Source organism: Schistocerca americana, chromosome 3 (genome assembly GCF_021461395.2).
Source record: "Schistocerca americana isolate TAMUIC-IGC-003095 chromosome 3, iqSchAmer2.1, whole genome shotgun sequence".
Classification (NCBI taxonomy): Eukaryota; Metazoa; Arthropoda; class Insecta; order Orthoptera; family Acrididae; genus Schistocerca; species Schistocerca americana.
This window is the reverse complement of record NC_060121.1, coordinates 32,025,351-32,044,629: the sequence shown is the minus strand read 5'-3', so window position 1 is coordinate 32,044,629 and position 19,279 is coordinate 32,025,351.

The following is a 19,279-nucleotide window of genomic DNA, read 5'->3' as shown; positions in this document are numbered from 1 at the left end:
AATTGCATCGGAATTAAATACAAAATGCACAATGCCGACTTAAGTACAGGAAGACTGACTCTTCTTACCGACTATGTTTTGAACCATTCCTGTGACACTAGTTATAGATTCCGATGTTTCACTTCAGTTTTACTGTATCCCTTGGACCTTCATATTGACTATGAAACACAGAAATTGCATCGGAATTAAATAAAAAAGGCACAATGCCGACTTAAGTACAAGAGACTGACACTTCTCACTGACTATGTTTTGAACCATTCCTGAGACACTAGTTATAGATTCCGATGCTTCACTTCAGGTTTACTGTATCTCTCTAACGTTCTTATTGACGATGAAACACAGAAATTGCATCGGAATTGAATAGAAGAGGCACAAAGCCGACTTACGTACATGAAGACTGACTCTTCTTACTGACTATGTTCTGGACCACTCCTTGTGACACTAGTTATAGATTCCGATGCTTCCCTTCAGGTTAACTGTATCCCTCTGACCTTCTTATTGACGATGAAACACAGAAATTGCATCGGAATTAAATAGAAAAGGCACAATGCCGACTTAAGTACAAGAAGACTGACTCTACTTACTGTCAACGTTTTGAACCATTCCTGTGCCACTAGTTATAGATTCCGATGCTTCACTTCAGGTTTACTGTATCCCTTGGACCCTCTTGTTGACGATGAAACACAGAAATTGCATCCGAATTAAATACAAAAGGCACAATGCGGACTTAAGTACAAGATGACTGACTCTTCCTACTGTCTATGATTTGAAGCAGTCCTGTGACACTAGTTATAGATTCCGATGCTTCACTTCAGGTTTACATTATCCCTTGGCCCTTCGTATTGACGATGAAACAAAGAAATTGCATCGGAATAACATACAAAAGGCACAATGCCGACTTACGTACATGAAGACCGACTCTTCTTACTGACTATGTTTTGAACCATTCCTGTGACTCTAGTTATAGATTCCGATGCTTCACTTCTGGTTTACTGTATCCCTTGGACCTTTTTATTGACGATGAAACACAGAAATTGCGTCTTAATAAAATACAAAAGGCACAATGCCGACTTAAGTACTGTCTATGTTTTGAACCATTCCTGTGACACTAGTTATAGATTCCGATGCTTCACTTCAGGTTTAGTGTATCCCTCTGACCCTCTTATTGACGATGAAACACAGAAATTGCATCGGAATTAGACACAAAAGGCACAATGCCGACTTAAGTACAAGAAGACTGACTCTTCTTACTGTCTATGTTTTGAACCAATCCTGTGACACTAGTTATAGATTCCGATGCTTCACATCAGGTTTACTGCATCCCTCGGACCTTCTTATGGACGATGAAACACAGAAATTGCATCGGAATTAAATACAAATGGCACAATGCCGACTTAAGTACAGGAAGACTGACTCTTCTTACCGACTATGTTTGAACCATTCCTGTGGCACTAGTTACAGATTCCGATGCTTCACTTCAGGTTTACTGTATCCCTCTGACCTTCTTATTGACGATGAAATACTGAAATTGCATCGGAATTAAATAGAAAAGGCACAATGCCGACTTAAGTACAAGAAGATTGACTCTTCTTACTCTCTATGTTTTGGACCATTCCTGTGACACTAGTTATAGATTCCGATGTCTGACTTCAGTTTTACTGTATCCCTTGGACCTTCATATTGACTATGAAACACAGAAATTGCATCGGAATTAAATACAAAAGGCACAATGCCGACTTAAGTACAAGAGACTGACACTTCTCACTGACTATGTTTTGAACCATTCCTGTGACACTAGTTATAGATTCCGATGCTTCACTTCAGGTTTACTGTATCTCTCTGACGTTCTTATTGACGATGAAACACAGAAATTGCATCGGAATTGAATAGAAGAGGCACAATGCCGACTTACCTACATGAAGACTGACTCTTCTTACTGTCTATGTTTTGAACCATTCCATTGACACTAGTTATAGATTCCGATGATTCACTTCAAGTTTACCGTATCCCTCTGACCTTCTTATGACGATGAAACACAGAAATTGCATCGGAATTAAATAGAAAAGGCACAATGCCGACTTAAGTACAAGAAGACTGACGCTTCTTACTGTCTATGTTTTGAATTATTCCTGTGACACTAGTTATAGATTCCGATGCTTCACTTCCGGTTTACTGTATCCCTCTGACCTTCGTATTGACGATGAAACACAGAAACTGCATCGGAATTAAATAGAAAAGGCACAATGTCGACTTAAGTACAAGAAGACTGACTCTTCTTACTGTCTATGTTTTGAACCATTCCTGTGACATTAGTTATAGATTCCGATGCTTCACTTTAGGTTTACTGTATCCCTTGGACCTCCTTATTGACGATGAAACACAGAAATTGCATCGGAATTAAATACAAAAGGCACAATGCCGTCAAAAGTACAAGAAGACTGAATCTTCCTACTGTCTAAGTTTTGAACCATTCCTGTGACACAAGTTATAGATTCCGATGCTTCACTTCAGGTTTACTGTATCCCTTGGACCTTCGTATTGACGATGAAACACAGAAATTGCATCGGAATTAAATACAAAAGGCACAATGCCCACTTACGTACATGAAGACCGATACTACATACTGACTATGTTTTGAACCATTCCTGTGACACTAGTTATAGACTCCGATGCTTCACTTCAGGTTTACTGTATCCCTTGGACCTTCTTATTGACGATGAAACACAGAAATTGCATTGGAATTAAATATAAAAGGAACAATGCCGACTTAAGTACTGTCTATATTTTGAACCATTCCTGTGACACTAGTTATAGATTCCGATGCTTCACTCCAGGTTTTCTGTATCCCTCTGTTCTTCTTATTGACGATAAAACACAGAAATTGCACCGGAATTAAATACAAAAGGCACAGTGCCGACTTAAGAACAAGAAGACTGACTCTTCTTACTGTCTATGTTTTGAACCATTACATTGACACTAGTTGTAGATTCCGATGCTTCACTCCAGGTTTACTGTATCCCTTGGACCTTCTTTTTGACGATGAAACACTGGAATTGCATCTGAATGAAATACAACAGGCAAAATGCCGACTTAAGTACAAGAAGACTGACTCTTCCTACTGTCTATATTTTGAGCCATTCCTGTGACACTAGTTATAGATTCCGATGCTTCACTTCAGGTGTACTGTATCCCTCTGACCTTATTGACGATGAAACACAGAAATTGCATCGGAATTAAATACAAAAGGCACAATGACGACTTAAGTACAGGAAGACTGACTCTTATTACCGACTATGTCTGAACCATTCCTGAACACTAGTTATAGATTCCGATGCTTCACTTCAGGTTTACTGTATCCCTTGGACCTTCTTATTGACGATGAAACACTGAAATTGCATCGGAATTAAATAGAAAAGGCACAATGCCGACTTAAGTACAAGAAGATTGACTCTTCTTACTCTCTATGTTTTGTACCATTCCTGTGACACTAGTTATAGATTCCGATGTTCGACTTCAGTTTTACTGTATCCCTTGGACCTTCATATTGACTATGAAACACAGAAATTGCATCGGAATTAAATACAAAAGGCACAATGCCGACTTAAGTATAAGAGACTGACACTTCTCACTGCCTATGTTTTGAGCCATTCCTGAGACACTAGTTTAGATTCCGATGCTTCACTTCAGGTTTACTGTATCTCTCTGACGTTCTTATTGACGATGAAACACAGAAATTGCATCGGAATTGAATGGAAGAGGCACAATGCCGACTTACGTACATGAAGACTGACTCTTCTTACTGAGTATGTTTTGAACCATTCCTTGTGACACTAGTTATAGATTCCGATGCTTCCCTTCAGTTTTACTGCATCCCTCTGACCTTCTTATTGACGATGAAACACAGAAATTGCATCGGAATTAAATAGGAAGGGCACAATGCCGACTTAAGTACAAGAAGACTGACTCTCCTTACTGTCAACGTTTTGAACCATTCCTGTGACACTAGTTATAGATTTCGATGCTTCACTTCAGGTTTACTGTATTCCTTGGACCTTCTTATTGACGATGAAACACAGAAATTGCATCGGAATTAAATACAAAAGGCACAATGCCGACTTAAGTACAAGATGACTGACTCTTCCTACTGTCTATGTTTTGAACCAGTCCTGTGACACTAGTTATAGATTCCGATGCTTCACTTCAGGTTTACTGTATCCCTTGGCCCTTCGTATTGACGATGAAACAAAGAAATTGCATCGGAATAAAATATAAAAGGCACAATGCCGACTTATGTACATGAAGACCGACTCTTCTTACTGACTATGTTTTGAACCATTCCTGTGACACTATTTATAGATTCCGATGCTTCACTTCAGGTTTACTGTATCCCTCTGACCCTCTTATTGACGATGAAACACATAAATTGCATCGGAATTAAATACAAAAGGCACAATGCCGACTTAAGTACAAGAAGACTGACTCTTCTTACTGTCTATGTTTTGAACCATTCCATTGACACTAGTTATAGATTCCGATGATTCACTTCAAGTTTACCGTATCCCTCTGACCTTCTTATGACGATGAAACACAGAAATTGCATCGGAATTAAATAGAAAAGGCACAATGCCGACTTAAGTACAAGAAGACTGACTCTTCTTACTGTCTATGTTTTGAATTATTCCTGTGACACTAGTTATAGATTCCGATGCTTCACTTCCGGTTTACTGTATCCCTCTGACCTTCGTATTGACGATGAAACACAGAAACTGCATCGGAATTAAATAGAAAAGGCACAATGTCGACTTAAGTACAAGAAGACTGACTCTTCTTACTGTCTATGTTTTGAACCATTCCTGTGACACTAGTTATAGATTCCGATTCTTCACTTTAGGTTTACTGTATCCTTTGGTCCTCCTTATTGACGATGAAACACAGAAATAGCATCGGAATTAAATACAAAAGGCACAATGCCGACAAAAGTACAAGAAGACTGAATCTTCCTACTGTCTAAGTTTTGAACCATTCCTGTGACACTAGTTATAGATTCCGATGCTTCACGTCAGGTTTACTGTATCCCTTGGACCTTCGTATTGACGATGAAACACTGAAATTGCATCGGGATTAAATACAAAAGGCACAATGCCCACTTACGTACATGAAGACCGACACTTCATACTGACTATGTTTTGAACCATTCCTGTGACAGTAGTTATAGACTCCGATGCTTCACTTCAGGTTTACTGTATCCCTTGGACCTTCTTATTGACGATGAAACACAGAAATTGCATTGGAATTAAATATAAAAGGCACAATGCCGACTTTAGTACTGTCTATATTTTGAACCATTCCTGTGACACTAGTTATAAATTCCGATGCTTCACTCCAGGTTTACTGTATCCCTTGGACCTTCGTATTGACGATGAAACACAGAAATTGCATCGGAATTAAATACAAAAGGCATAAGGCCGACTTAAGGACGAAAGGACTGTCTCTTCTTACTGACTATATTTTGAACCATTCCTGTGACACTAGTTATAGATTCCGATGCTTCACTTCAGGTTTTCTGTATCGCACTGACCTTCTTATTACGATGAAACACAGATATTGCACCTGAATTAAATACAAAAGGCACAATGCCGACTTAAGTACAAGAAGACTGACTCTTCTTACTGTCTATGTTTTGAACCATTCCATTGACACTAGTTATAGATTCCGATGCTTCACTCCAGGTTTTCTGTATCCCTCTGTCCTTCTTATTGACGATAAAACACAGAAATTGCACCGGAATTAAATACAAAAGGCACAGTGCCGACTTAAGTACAAGAAGACTGACTCTTCTTCCTAAATATGTTTTGTACCATTCCTGTGACACTCGTTATAGATTCCGATGCTTCACTTCAGGTCTACTGTATCCATTGGACCTTCTTATTGACGATGAAACATAGAAATTGAATCGGAATTAATTACAAAAGGCACAATGCCGACTTAAGTACATGAAGACTGACTCTTCTTACTGACTATGTTTTGAACCATTCCTGTGACACTAGTAATAGATTCCCATGCTTCACTTCAGGTTTTCTGTATCCCTCTGTCCTTCTTATTGACGATGAAACACAGAAAGTGCCCCGGAATTAAATACAAAAGGCACAATGCCGACTTAAGGACAAGAAGACTGACTCTTCTTACTGCCTATGTTTTGAACCATTCCATTGACACTAGTTGTAGATTCCGATGCTTCACTCCAGGTTTACTGTATCCCTTGGACCTTCTTTTTGACGATGAAACACTGGAATTGCATCTGAATGAAATACAAAAGGCAAAATGAAGACTTAAGTACAAGAAGACTGACTCTTCCTACTGTCTATATCTTGAGCCATTCCTGTGACACTAGTTATAGATTCCGATGCTTCACTTCAGGTGTACTGTATCCCTCTGACCTTATTAACGATGAAACACAGAAATTGCATCGGAATTAAATACAAAAGACACTATGCCGACTTAAGTACAGGAAGACTGACATTTCTTACTGACTATGTTTTGAACCATTCCTGTGACACTAGTTATTGATAGCGATGCATCACTTCAGGTTTACTGTATCCCTCTGACCTTGTAATTGACGATGAAACACAGAAATTGCATCGGAATTAAATACAAAAGCACAAAGCCGACTTAAGTACAGGAAGACTGACTCTTCTTACCGACTATGTCTGAACCATTCCTGAACACTAGTTATAGATTCCGATGCTTCACTTCAGGTTTACTGTATCCCACTGACCTTCTTATTGACGATGAAACACTGAAATTGCATCGGAATTAAATAGGAAAGGCACAATGCCGACTTAAGTACAAGAAGATTGACTCTTCTTACTCTCTATGTTTTGTACCATTCCTGTGACACTAGTTATAGATTCCGATGTTCGACTTCAGTTTTACTGTATCCCTTAGACCTTCATATTGACTATGAAACACAGAAATTGCATCGGAATTAAATACAAAAGGCACAATGCCGACTTAAGTATAAGAGACTGACACTTCTCACTGACTATGTTTTGAACCATTCCTGAGACACTAGTTATAGATTCCGATGCTTCACTTCAGGTTTACTGTATCTCTCTGACGTTCTTATTGACGATGAAACACAGAAATTGCATCGGAATTGAATGGAAGAGGCACAATGCCGACTTACGTACATGAAGACTGACTCTTCTTACTGACTATGTTTTGAACCATTCCTTGTGACACTAGTTATAGATTCCGATGCTTCCCTTCAGGTTTACTGTATCCCTCTGACCTTCTTATTGACGATGAAACACAGAAATTGCATCGGAATTAAATAGAAAAGGCACAATGCCGACTTAAGTACAAGAAGACTGACTCTTCTTACTGTCAACGTTTTGAACCATTCCTGTGACACTAGTTATGGATTCCGATGCTTCACTTCAGGTTTACTGTATCCCTTGGACCTTCTTATTGACGATGAAACACAGAAATTGCACCGGAATTAAATACAAAAGGCACAATGCCGACTTAAGTACAAGATGACTGACTCTTCCTACTGTCTATGATTTGAACCAGTCCTGTGACACTAGTTATAGATTCCGATGCTTCACTTCAGGTTTACTGTATCCCTTGGCCCTTCGTATTGACGATGAAACAAAGAAATAGCATCGGAAAAACATACATAAGGCACAATGCCGACTTATGTACATGAAGACCGACTCTTCTTACTGACTATGTTTTGAAACATTTCCTGTGACTCTAGTTATAGATTCCGATGCTTCACTTCTGGTTTACTGTATCCCTTGGACCTTTTTATTGTCGATGAAACACAGAAATTGCGTCTTTATTAAATACAAAAGGCACAATGCCGACTTAAGTACTGTCTATGTATTGAACCATTCCTGTGACACTAGTTATAGATTCCGATGCTTCACTTCAGGTTTACTGTATCTCTCTGACGTTCTTATTGACGATGAAACACAGAAATTGCATCGGAATTGAATGGAATCGGCACAATGCCGACTTACGTACATGAAGACTGACTCTTCTTACTGACTATGTTTTGAACCATTCCTTGTGACACTAGTTATAGATTCCGATGCTTCCCTTCAGGTTTACTGTATCCCTCTGACCTTCTTATTGACGATGAAACACAGAAATTGCATCGGAATTAAATAGAAAAGGCACAATGCCGACTTAAGTACATGAAGACTGACTCTTCTTACTGACTATGTTTTGAACCATTCCTGTGACACTAGTAATAGATTCCTATGCTTCACTTCAGGTTTTCTGTATCCCTCTGTCCTTCTTATTGACGATAAAAACACAGAAATTGCCCCGGAATTAAATACAAAAGGCACAATGCCGACTTAAGAACAAGAAGACTGACTCTCCTTACTGTCTATGTTTTGAACCATTCCATTGACACTAGTTGTAGATTCCGATGCTTCACTCCAGGTTTACTGTATCCCTTGGACCTTCTTTTTGACGATGCAACACTGGAATTGCATCTGAATGAAATACAAAAGGCAAAATGAAGACTTAAGTACAAGAAGACTGACTCTTCCTACTGTCTATATCTTGAGCCATTCCTGTGACACTAGTTATAGATTCCGATGCTTCACTTCAGGTGTACTGTATCCCTCTGACCTTATTAACGATGAAACACAGAAATTGCATCGGAATTAAATACAAAAGACACTATGCCGACTTAAGTACAGGAAGACTGACATTTCTTACTGACTATGTTTTGAACCATTCCTGTGACACTAGTTATTGATAGCGATGCATCACTTCAGGTTTACTGTATCCCTCTGACCTTCTAATTGACGATGAAACACAGAAATTGCATCGGAATTAAATACAAAAGGCACAATGCCGACTTAAGTATAAGAGACTGACACTTCTCACTGACTATGTTTTGAACCATTCCTGAGACACTAGTTATAGATTCCGATGCTTCACTTCAGGTTTACTGTATCTCTCTGACGTTCTTATTGACGATGAAACACAGAAATTGCATCGGAATTGAATGGAAGAGGCACAATGCCGACTTAAGTACAAGAAGATTGACTCTTCTTACTCTCTATGTTTTGTACCATTCCTGTGACACTAGTTATAGATTCCGATGTTCGACTTCAGTTTTACTGTATCCCTTGGACCTTCATATTGACTATGAAACACAGAAATTGCATCGGAATTAAATACAAAAGGCACAATGCCGACTTAAGTATAAGAGACTGACACTTCTCACTGACTATGTTTTGAACCATTCCTGAGACACTAGTTATAGATTCCGATGCTTCACTTCAGGTTTACTGTATCTCTCTGGCGTTCTTATTGACGATGAAACACAGAAATTGCATCGGAATTAAATACAAAAGGCACAATGCCGACTTAAGTACAAGATGACTGAATCTTCCTACTGTCTATGATTTGAACCAGTCCTGTGACACTAGTTATAGATTCCGATGCTTCACTTCAGGTTTACTGTATCCCTTGGCCCTTCGTATTGACGATGAAACAAAGAAATAGCATCGGAATAACATACAAAAGGCACAATGCCGACTTATGTACATGAAGACCGACTCTTCTTACTGACTATGTTTTGAAACATTTCCTGTGACTCTAGTTATAGATTCCGATGCTTCACTTCTGGTTTACTGTATCCCTTGGACCTTTTTATTGTCGATGAAACACAGAAATTGCGTCTTTATTAAATACAAAAGGCACAATGCCGACTTAAGTACTGTCTGTGTATTGAACCATTCCTGTGACACTAGTTATAGATTCCGATGCTTCACTTCAGGTTTACTGTATCTCTCTGACGTTCTTATTGACGATGAAACACAGAAATTGCATCGGAATTGAATGGAAGAGGCACAATGCCGACTTACGTACATGAAGACTGACTCTTCTTACTGACTATGTTTTGAACCATTCCTTGTGACACTAGTTATAGATTCCGATGCTTCCCTTCAGGTTTACTGTATCCCTCTGACCTTCTTATTGACGATGAAACACAAATTGCATCGGAATTAAATAGTAAAGGCACAATGCCGAGTTAAGTCCAAGAAGACTGACTCTTCTTACTGTCAACGATTTGAACCATTCCTGTGACACTAGTTATAGATTCCGATGCTTCACTTCAGGTTTACTGTATCCCTTGAACCTTCTTATTGACGATGAAACACAGAAATTACATCGGAATTATATACAAAAGGCACAATGCCGACTTAAGTACAAGATGACTGACTCTTCCTACTGTCTATGTTTTTGAACCAGTCCTGTGACACTAGTTATAGATTCCGATGCTTCACTTCAGGTTTACTGTATCCCTTGGCCCTTCGTATTGACGATGAAACAAAGAAATTGCATCGGAATAAAATACAAAAGGCACAATGCCGACTTATGTACATGAAGACCGACTCTTCTTACTGACTATGTTTTGAACCATTCCTGTGACTCTAGTTATAGATTCCGATGTTTCACTTCTGGTTTACTGTTTCCCTTGGACCTTCTTATTGACGATGAAACGCAGAAATTGCGTCTTAATTAAATACAAAAGGCACAATGCCGACTTAAGTACTGTCTATGTTTTGAACCATTCCTGTGACACTAGTTATAGATTCCGATGCTTCACTTCAGGTTTACTGTATCCCTCTGACCCTCTTATTGACGATGAAACACATAAATTGCATCGGAATTAAATACAAAAGGCACAATGCCAACTTAAGTACAAGAAGACTGACTCTTCTTACTGTCTATGTTTTGAACCATTCCATTGACACTAGTTATAGATTCCGATGATTCACTTCAAGTTTACCGTATCCCTCTACCTTCTTATGACGATGAAACACAGAAATTGCATCGGAATTAAATAGAAAAGGCACAATGCCGACTTAAGTACATGAAGACTGACTCTTCTTACTGACTATGTTTTGAACCATTCCTGTGACACTAGTAATAGATTCCTATGCTTCACTTCAGGTTTTCTGTATCCCTCTGTCCTTCTTATTGACGATGAAACACAGAAATTGCCCCGGAATTAAATACAAAAGGCACAATGCCGACTTAAGAACAAGAAGACTGACTCTTCTTACTGTCTATGTTTTGAACCATTCCATTGACACTAGTTGTAGATTCCGATGCTTCACTCCAGGTTTACTGTATCCCTTGGACCTTCTTTTTGACGATGAAACACTGGAATTGCATCTGAATGAAATACAAAAGGCAAAATGAAGACTTAAGTACAAGAAGACTGACTCTTCCTACTGTCTATATCTTGAGCCATTCCTGTGACACTAGTTATAGATTCCGATGCATCACTTCAGGTGTACTGTATCCCTCTGACCTTATTAACGATGAAACACAGAAATTGCATCGGAATTAAATACAAAAGACACTATGCCGACTTAAGTACAGGAAGACTGACATTTCTTACTGACTATGTTTTGAACCATTCCTGTGACACTAGTTATTGATAGCGATGCATCACTTCAGGTTTACTGTATCCCTCTGACCTTCTAATTGACGATGAAACACAGAAATTGCATCGGAATTAAATACAAAAGGCACAATGCCGACTTAAGTATAAGAGACTGACACTTCTCACTGACTATGTTTTGAACCATTCCTGAGACACTAGTTATAGATTCCGATGCTTCACTTCAGGTTTACTGTATCTCTCTGACGTTCTTATTGACGATGAAACACAGAAATTGCATCGGAATTGAATGGAAGAGGCACAATGCCGACTTAAGTACAAGAAGATTGACTCTTCTTACTCTCTATGTTTTGTCCCATTCCTGTGACACTAGTTATAGATTCCGATGTTCGACTTCAGTTTTACTGTATCCCTTGGACCTTCATATTGACTATGAAACACAGAAATTGCATCGGAATTAAATACAAAAGGCACAATGCCGACTTAAGTATAAGAGACTGACACTTCTCACTGACTATGTTTTGAACCATTCCTGAGACACTAGTTATAGATTCCGATGCTTCACTTCAGGTTTACTGTATCTCTCTGACGTTCTTATTGACGATGAAACACAGAAATTGCATCGGAATTAAATACAAAAGGCACAATGCCGACTTAAGTTCAAGATGACTGAATCTTCCTACTGTCTATGATTTGAACCAGTCCTGTGACACTAGTTATAGATTCCGATGCTTCACTTCAGGTTTACTGTATCCCTTGGCCCTTCGTATTGACGATGAAACAAAGAAATAGCATCGGAATAACATACAAAAGGCACAATGCCGACTTATGTACATGAAGACCGACTCTTCTTACTGACTATGTTTTGAAACATTTCCTGTGACTCTAGTTATAGATTCCGATGCTTCACTTCTGGTTTACTGTATCCCTTGGACCTTTTTATTGTCGATGAAACACAGAAATTGCGTCTTTATTAAATACAAAAGGCACAATGCCGACTTAAGTACTGTCTGTGTATTGAACCATTCCTGTGACACTAGTTATAGATTCCGATGCTTCACTTCAGGTTTACTGTATCTCTCTGACGTTCTTATTGACGATGAAACACAGAAATTGCATCGGAATTGAATGGAAGAGGCACAATGCCGACTTACGTACATGAAGACTGACTCTTCTTACTGACTATGTTTTGAACCATTCCTTGTGACACTAGTTATAGATTCCGATGCTTCCCTTCAGGTTTACTGTATCCCTCTGACCTTCTTATTGACGATGAAACACAGAAATTGCATCGGAATTAAATAGTAAAGGCACAATGCCGAGTTAAGTACAAGAAGACTGACTCTTCTTACTGTCAACGATTTGAACCATTCCTGTGACACTAGTTATAGATTCCGATGCTTCACTTCAGGTTTACTGTATCCCTTGAACCTTCTTATTGACGATGAAACACAGAAATTACATCGGAATTAAATACAAAAGGCACAATGCCGACTTAAGTACAAGATGACTGACTCTTCCTACTGTCTATGTTTTTGAACCAGTCCTGTGATACTAGTTATAGATTCCGATGCTTCACTTCAGGTTTACTGTATCCCTTGGCCCTTCGTATTGACGATGAAACAAAGAAATTGCATCGGAATAAAATACAAAAGGCACAATGCCGACTTATGTACATGAAGACCGACTCTTCTTACTGACTATGTTTTGAACCATTCCTGTGACTCTAGTTATAGATTCCGATGTTTCACTTCTGGTTTACTGTATCCCTTGGACCTTCTTATTGACGATGAAACGCAGAAATTGCGTCTTAATTAAATACAAAAGGCACAATGCCGACTTAAGTACTGTCTATGTTTTGAACCATTCCTGTGACACTAGTTATAGATTCCGATGCTTCACTTCAGGTTTACTGTATCCCTCTGACCCTCTTATTGACGATGAAACACATAAATTGCATCGGAATTAAATACAAAAGGCACAATGCCGACTTAAGTACAAGAAGACTGACTCTTCTTACTGTCTATGTTTTGAACCATTCCATTGACACTAGTTATAGATTCCGATGATTCACTTCAAGTTTACCGTATCCCTCTACCTTCTTATGACGATGAAACACAGAAATTGCATCGGAATTAAATAGAAAAGGCACAATGCCGACTTAAGTACAAGAAGACTGACTCTTCTTACTGTCTATGTTTTGAATTATTCCTGTGACACTAGTTATAGTTTCCGATGTTTGACTTCAGTTTTACTGTATCCCTAGGACCTCCTTATTGATGATGAAACCCATAAATTGCATCGGAATTAAATACAAAAGGCACAATGCCGACTAAAGTACAGGAGACTGACTCTTCTTACTGACTATGATTTCAACCATTCCTGTGACACTAGTTATAGATTCCGATGCTTCACTTCAGGTTTACTGTATCCCTCTGACCTTATTGACGATGAAACACAGAAATTGCATCGGAATTAAATACAAAAGGCACAATGCCGACTTAAGTACAAGAAGACTGACTCTTCTTACTGTCTATGTTTTGAACCAATCCTGTGACACTAGTTATAGATTCCGATGCTTCACATCAGGTTTACTGCATCCCTTGGACCTTCTTACGGACGATGAAACACAGAAATTGCATCGGAATTAAATACAAATGGCACAATGCCGACTTAAGTAAAAAAGACTGACTCTTCTTTCTGACTATGTTTTGAACCATTCCTGTGACACTTGTTATAGATTCCGATGCTTCACTTCAGGTTTACTGTATCCCTTGGACTTTCGTGTTGACGATGAAACACAGAAATTGCATCGGAATTAAATACAAAAGGCACAATGCCGACTTAAGTACAGGAAGACTGACTCTTCTTACCGACTATGTTTGAAACATTCCTGTGGCACTAGTTATAGATTCCGATGCTTCACTTCAGGTTTACCGTATCCCTCTGACCTTCTTATTGACGATGAAACACTGAAATTGCATCGGAATTAAATAGAAAAGGCACAATGCCGACTTATGTACAAGAAGATTGACTCTTCTTACTCTCTATGTTTTGAACCATTCCTGTGACACTAGTTACAGATTCCGATGTTTGACTTCAGTTTTACTGTATCCCTTGGACCTTCATATTGACTATGAAACACAGAAATTGCATCGGAATTAAATACAAAAGGCACAATGCCGACTTAAGTACAAGAGACTGACACTTCTCACTGACTATGCCTTGTACCATTCCTGAGACACTAGTTATAGATTCCGATGCTTACCTTCAGGTTTACTGTATCCCTCTGACCTTCTTATTGACGATGAAACACAGAAATTGCATCTGAATTAAATAGAAAAGGCACAATGCCGACTTAAGTACAAGAAGACTGACTCTTCTTACTGTCAACGTTTTGAACCATTCCTGTGACACTAGTTATGGATTCCGATGCTTCACTTCAGGTTTACTGTATCCCTTGGACCTTCTTATTGACGATGAAACACAGAAATTGCATCGGAATTAAATACAAAAGGAACAATGCCGACTTAAGTACAAGACGACTGACTCTTCCTACTGTCTATGATTTGAACCAGTCCTGTGACACTAGTTATAGATTCCGATGCTTCACTTCAGGTTTACTGTATCCCTTGGCCCTTCATATTGACGATGAAACAAAGAAATTGCATCGGAATAACATACAAAAGGCACAATGCCGACTTATGTACATGAAGACCGACTCTTCTTACTGACTATGTTTTGAAACATTTCCTGTGACTCTAGTTATAGATTCCGATGCTTCACTTCTGGTTTACTGTATCCCTTGGACCTTTTTATTGTCGATGAAACACAGAAATTGCGTCTTTATTAAATACAAAAGGCACAATTCCGACTTAAGTACTGTCTATGTATTGAACCATTCCTGTGACACTAGTTATAGATTCCGATGCTTCACTTCAGATTTACTTTATCTCTCTGACGTTCTTATTGACGATGAAACACAGAAATTGCATCGGAATTGAATGGAAGAGGCACAATGCCGACTTACGTACATGAAGACTGACTCTTCTTACTGACTATGTTTTGAACCATTCCTTGTGACACTAGTTATAGATTCCTATGCTTCCCTTCAGGTTTACTGTAGCCCTCTGACCTTCTTATTGACGATGAAACACAGAAATTGCATCGGAATTAAATAGAAAAGGCACAATGCCGACTTAAGTACAAGAAGACTGACTCTTCTTACTGTCAACGTTTTGAACCATTCCTGTGACACTAGTTATAGATTCCGATGCTTCACTTCAGGTTTACTGTATCCCTTGAACCTTCTTATTGACGATGAAACACAGAAATTGCATCGGAATTAAATACAAAAGGCACAATGCCGACTTAAGTACAAGATGACTGACTCTTCCTACTGTCTATGTTTTGAACCAGTCCTGTGACACTAGTTATAGATTCCGATGCTTCACTTCAGGTTTACTGTATCCCTTGGCCCTTCGTATTGACGATGAAACAAAGAAATTGCATCGAGATAAAATACAAAAGGCACAATGCCGACTTATGTACATGAAGACCGACTCTTCTTACTGACTATGTTTTGAACCATTCCTGTGACTCTAGTTATAGATTCCGATGCTTCACTTCTGGTTTACTGTATCCCTTGGACCTTCTTATTGACGATGAAACGCAGAAATTGCGTCTTAATTAAATACAAAAGGCACAATGCCGACTTAAGTACTGTCTATGTTTTGAACCATTCCTGTGACACTAGTTATAGATTCCGATGATTCACTTCAAGTTTACCGTATCCCTCTACCTTCTTATGACGATGAAACACAGAAATTGCATCGGAATTAAATACAAAATGCACAATGCCCACTTACGTACATGAAGACCGACACTTCATACTGACTATGTTTTGAACCATTCTTGTGACACTAGTTATTGATAGCGATGTTTCACTTCAGGTTTACTGTATCCCTCTGACCTTCTTATTGACGATGAAACACAGAAATTGCATCGGAATTAAATAGAAAAGGCACAATGCCGACTTAAGTACAAGAAGACTGACTCTTCTTACTGTCTATGTTTTGAATTATTCCTGTGACACTAGTTATAGATTCCGATGTTTGACTTCATTTTTACTGTATCCCTAGGACCTCCTTATTGACGATGAAACCCATAAATTGCATCGGAATTAAATACAAAAAGCACAATGCCGACTAAAGTACAGGAGACTGACTCTTCTTACTGACTATGATTTCAACCATTCCTGTGACACTAGTTACAGATTCCGATGCTTCACTTCAGGTTTACTGTATCCCTCTGACGTTCTTATTGACGATGAAACACAGAAATTGCATCGGAATTAAATACAAAAGGCACAATGCCCACTTACGTACATGAAGACCGACACTTCATACTGACTATGTTTTGAACCATTCTTGTGACACTAGTTATTGATAGCGATGTTTCACTTCAGGTTTACTGTATCCCTCTGACGTTCTTATTGACGATGAAACACAGAAATTGCATCGGAATTAAATAGAAAAGGCACAATGCCGACTTAAGTACAAGAAGACTGACTCTTCTTACTGTCAACGTTTTGAACCATTCCTGTGACACTAGTTATAGATTCCGATGCTTCACTTCAGGTTTACTGTATCCCTTGGACCTTCTTATTGACGATGAAACACAGAAATTGCATCGGAATTAAATACAAAAGGCACAATGCCGACTTAAGTACAAGAAGACTGACTCTTCTTACTGTCAACGCTTTTGAACCATTCCTGTGACACTAGTTATAGATTCCGATGCTTCACTTCAGGTTTACTGTATCCCTTGGACCTTCTTATTGACGATCAAACACAGAAATTGCATCGGAATTAAATACAAAAGGCACAATGCCGAATTAAGTACAAGATGACTGACTCTTCCTACTGTCTATGTTTTGAACCAGTCCTGTGACACTAGTTATTGATTCCGATGCTTCACTTTAGGTTTACTGTATCCCTTGGCCCTTCGTATTGACGATGAAACAAAGAAATTGCATCGGAATAAAATACAAAAGGCACAATGCCGACTTATGTACATGAAGACCGACTCTTCTTACTGACTATGTTTTGAACCATTCCTGTGACACTTGTTATAGATTCCGATGCTTCACTTCAGGTTTACTGTATCCATTGGACTTTCGTGTTGACGATGAAACACCGAAATTGCATCGGAATTAAATACAAAAGGCACAATGCCGACTTAAGTACAGGAAGACTGACTCTTCTTACCGACTATGTTTGAACCATTCCTGTGACACTAGTTATAGATTCCGATGCTTCACTTCAGGTTTACTGTATCCCTCTGACCTTATTGACGATGAAACACAGAAATTGCATCGAAATTAAACACAAAAGGCTCAATGCCGACTTAAGTACAAGAAGACTGACTCTTCTTACTGTCTATGTTTTGAACCAATCCTGTGACACTAGTTATAGATTCCGATGCTTCACACCAGGTTTACTGCATCCCTTGGACCTTCTTATGGACGATGAAACACAGAAATTGCATCGGAATTAAATACAAATGGCACAATGCCGACTTAAGTAAAAAAGACTGACTCTTCTTTCTGACTATGTTTTGAACCATTCCTGTGACACTTGTTATAGATTCCGATGCTTCACTTCAGGTTTACTGTATCCGTTGGACTTTCGTGTTGACGATGAAACACAGAAATTGCATCGGAATTAAATACAAAAGGCACAATGCCGACTTAAGTACAGGAAGACTGACTCTTCTTACCGACTATGTTTGAACCATTCCTGTGGCAGTAGTTATAGATTCCGATGCTTCACTTCAGGTTTACCGTATCCCTCTGACCTTCTTATTGACGATGAAACACTGAAATTGCATCGGAATTAAATAGAAAAGGCACAATGCCGACTTAAGTACAAGAAGATTGACTCTTCTTACTCTCTATGTTTTGAACCATTCCTGTGACACTAGTTATAGATTCCGATGTTTGACTTCAGTTTTACTGTATCCCATGGACCTTCATATTGACTACGAAACACAGAAATTGCATCGGAATTAAATACAAAAGGCACAATGCCGACTTAAGTACAAGGGACTGACACTTCTCACTGACTATGTTTTGAACCATTCCTGTGACACTAGTTATAGATTCCAGTGCTTCACTTCAGGTTTACTGTAACTTTCTGACGTTCTTATTGACGATAAAACACAGATATTGCATCGGAATTGAATAGAAGAGGCACAATGCCGACTTACGTACATGAAGACTGACTCTTCTTACTGACTATGTTTTGAACCATTCCTTGTGACACTAGTTATAGATTCCGATGCTTCCCTTCAGGTTTACTGTATCCCTCTGACCTTCGTATTGACGATGAAACACAGAAATTGCATCGGAATTAAATAGAAAGGTCACAATGCCGATTTAAGTACAAGAAGACTGACTCTCCTTACTGTCAACGTTTTGAACCATTCCTGTGACACTAGTTATAGATTCCGATGCTTCACATCAGGTTTACTGCATCCCTTGGACTTTCGTGTTGACGATGAAACACAGAAATTGCATCGGAATTAAATACAAAAGGCACAATGCCGACTTAAGTACAGGAAGACTGACTCTTCTTACCGACTATGTTTGAACCATTCCTGTGGCACTAGTTATAGATTCCGATGCTTCACTTCAGGTTTACTGTATCCCTCTGACCTTCTTATTGACGATGAAACACTAAAATTGCATCGGAATTAAATAGAAAAGGCAGAATGCCGACTTAAGTACAAGATGATTGACTCTTCTTACTCTCTATGTTTTGGACTATTCCT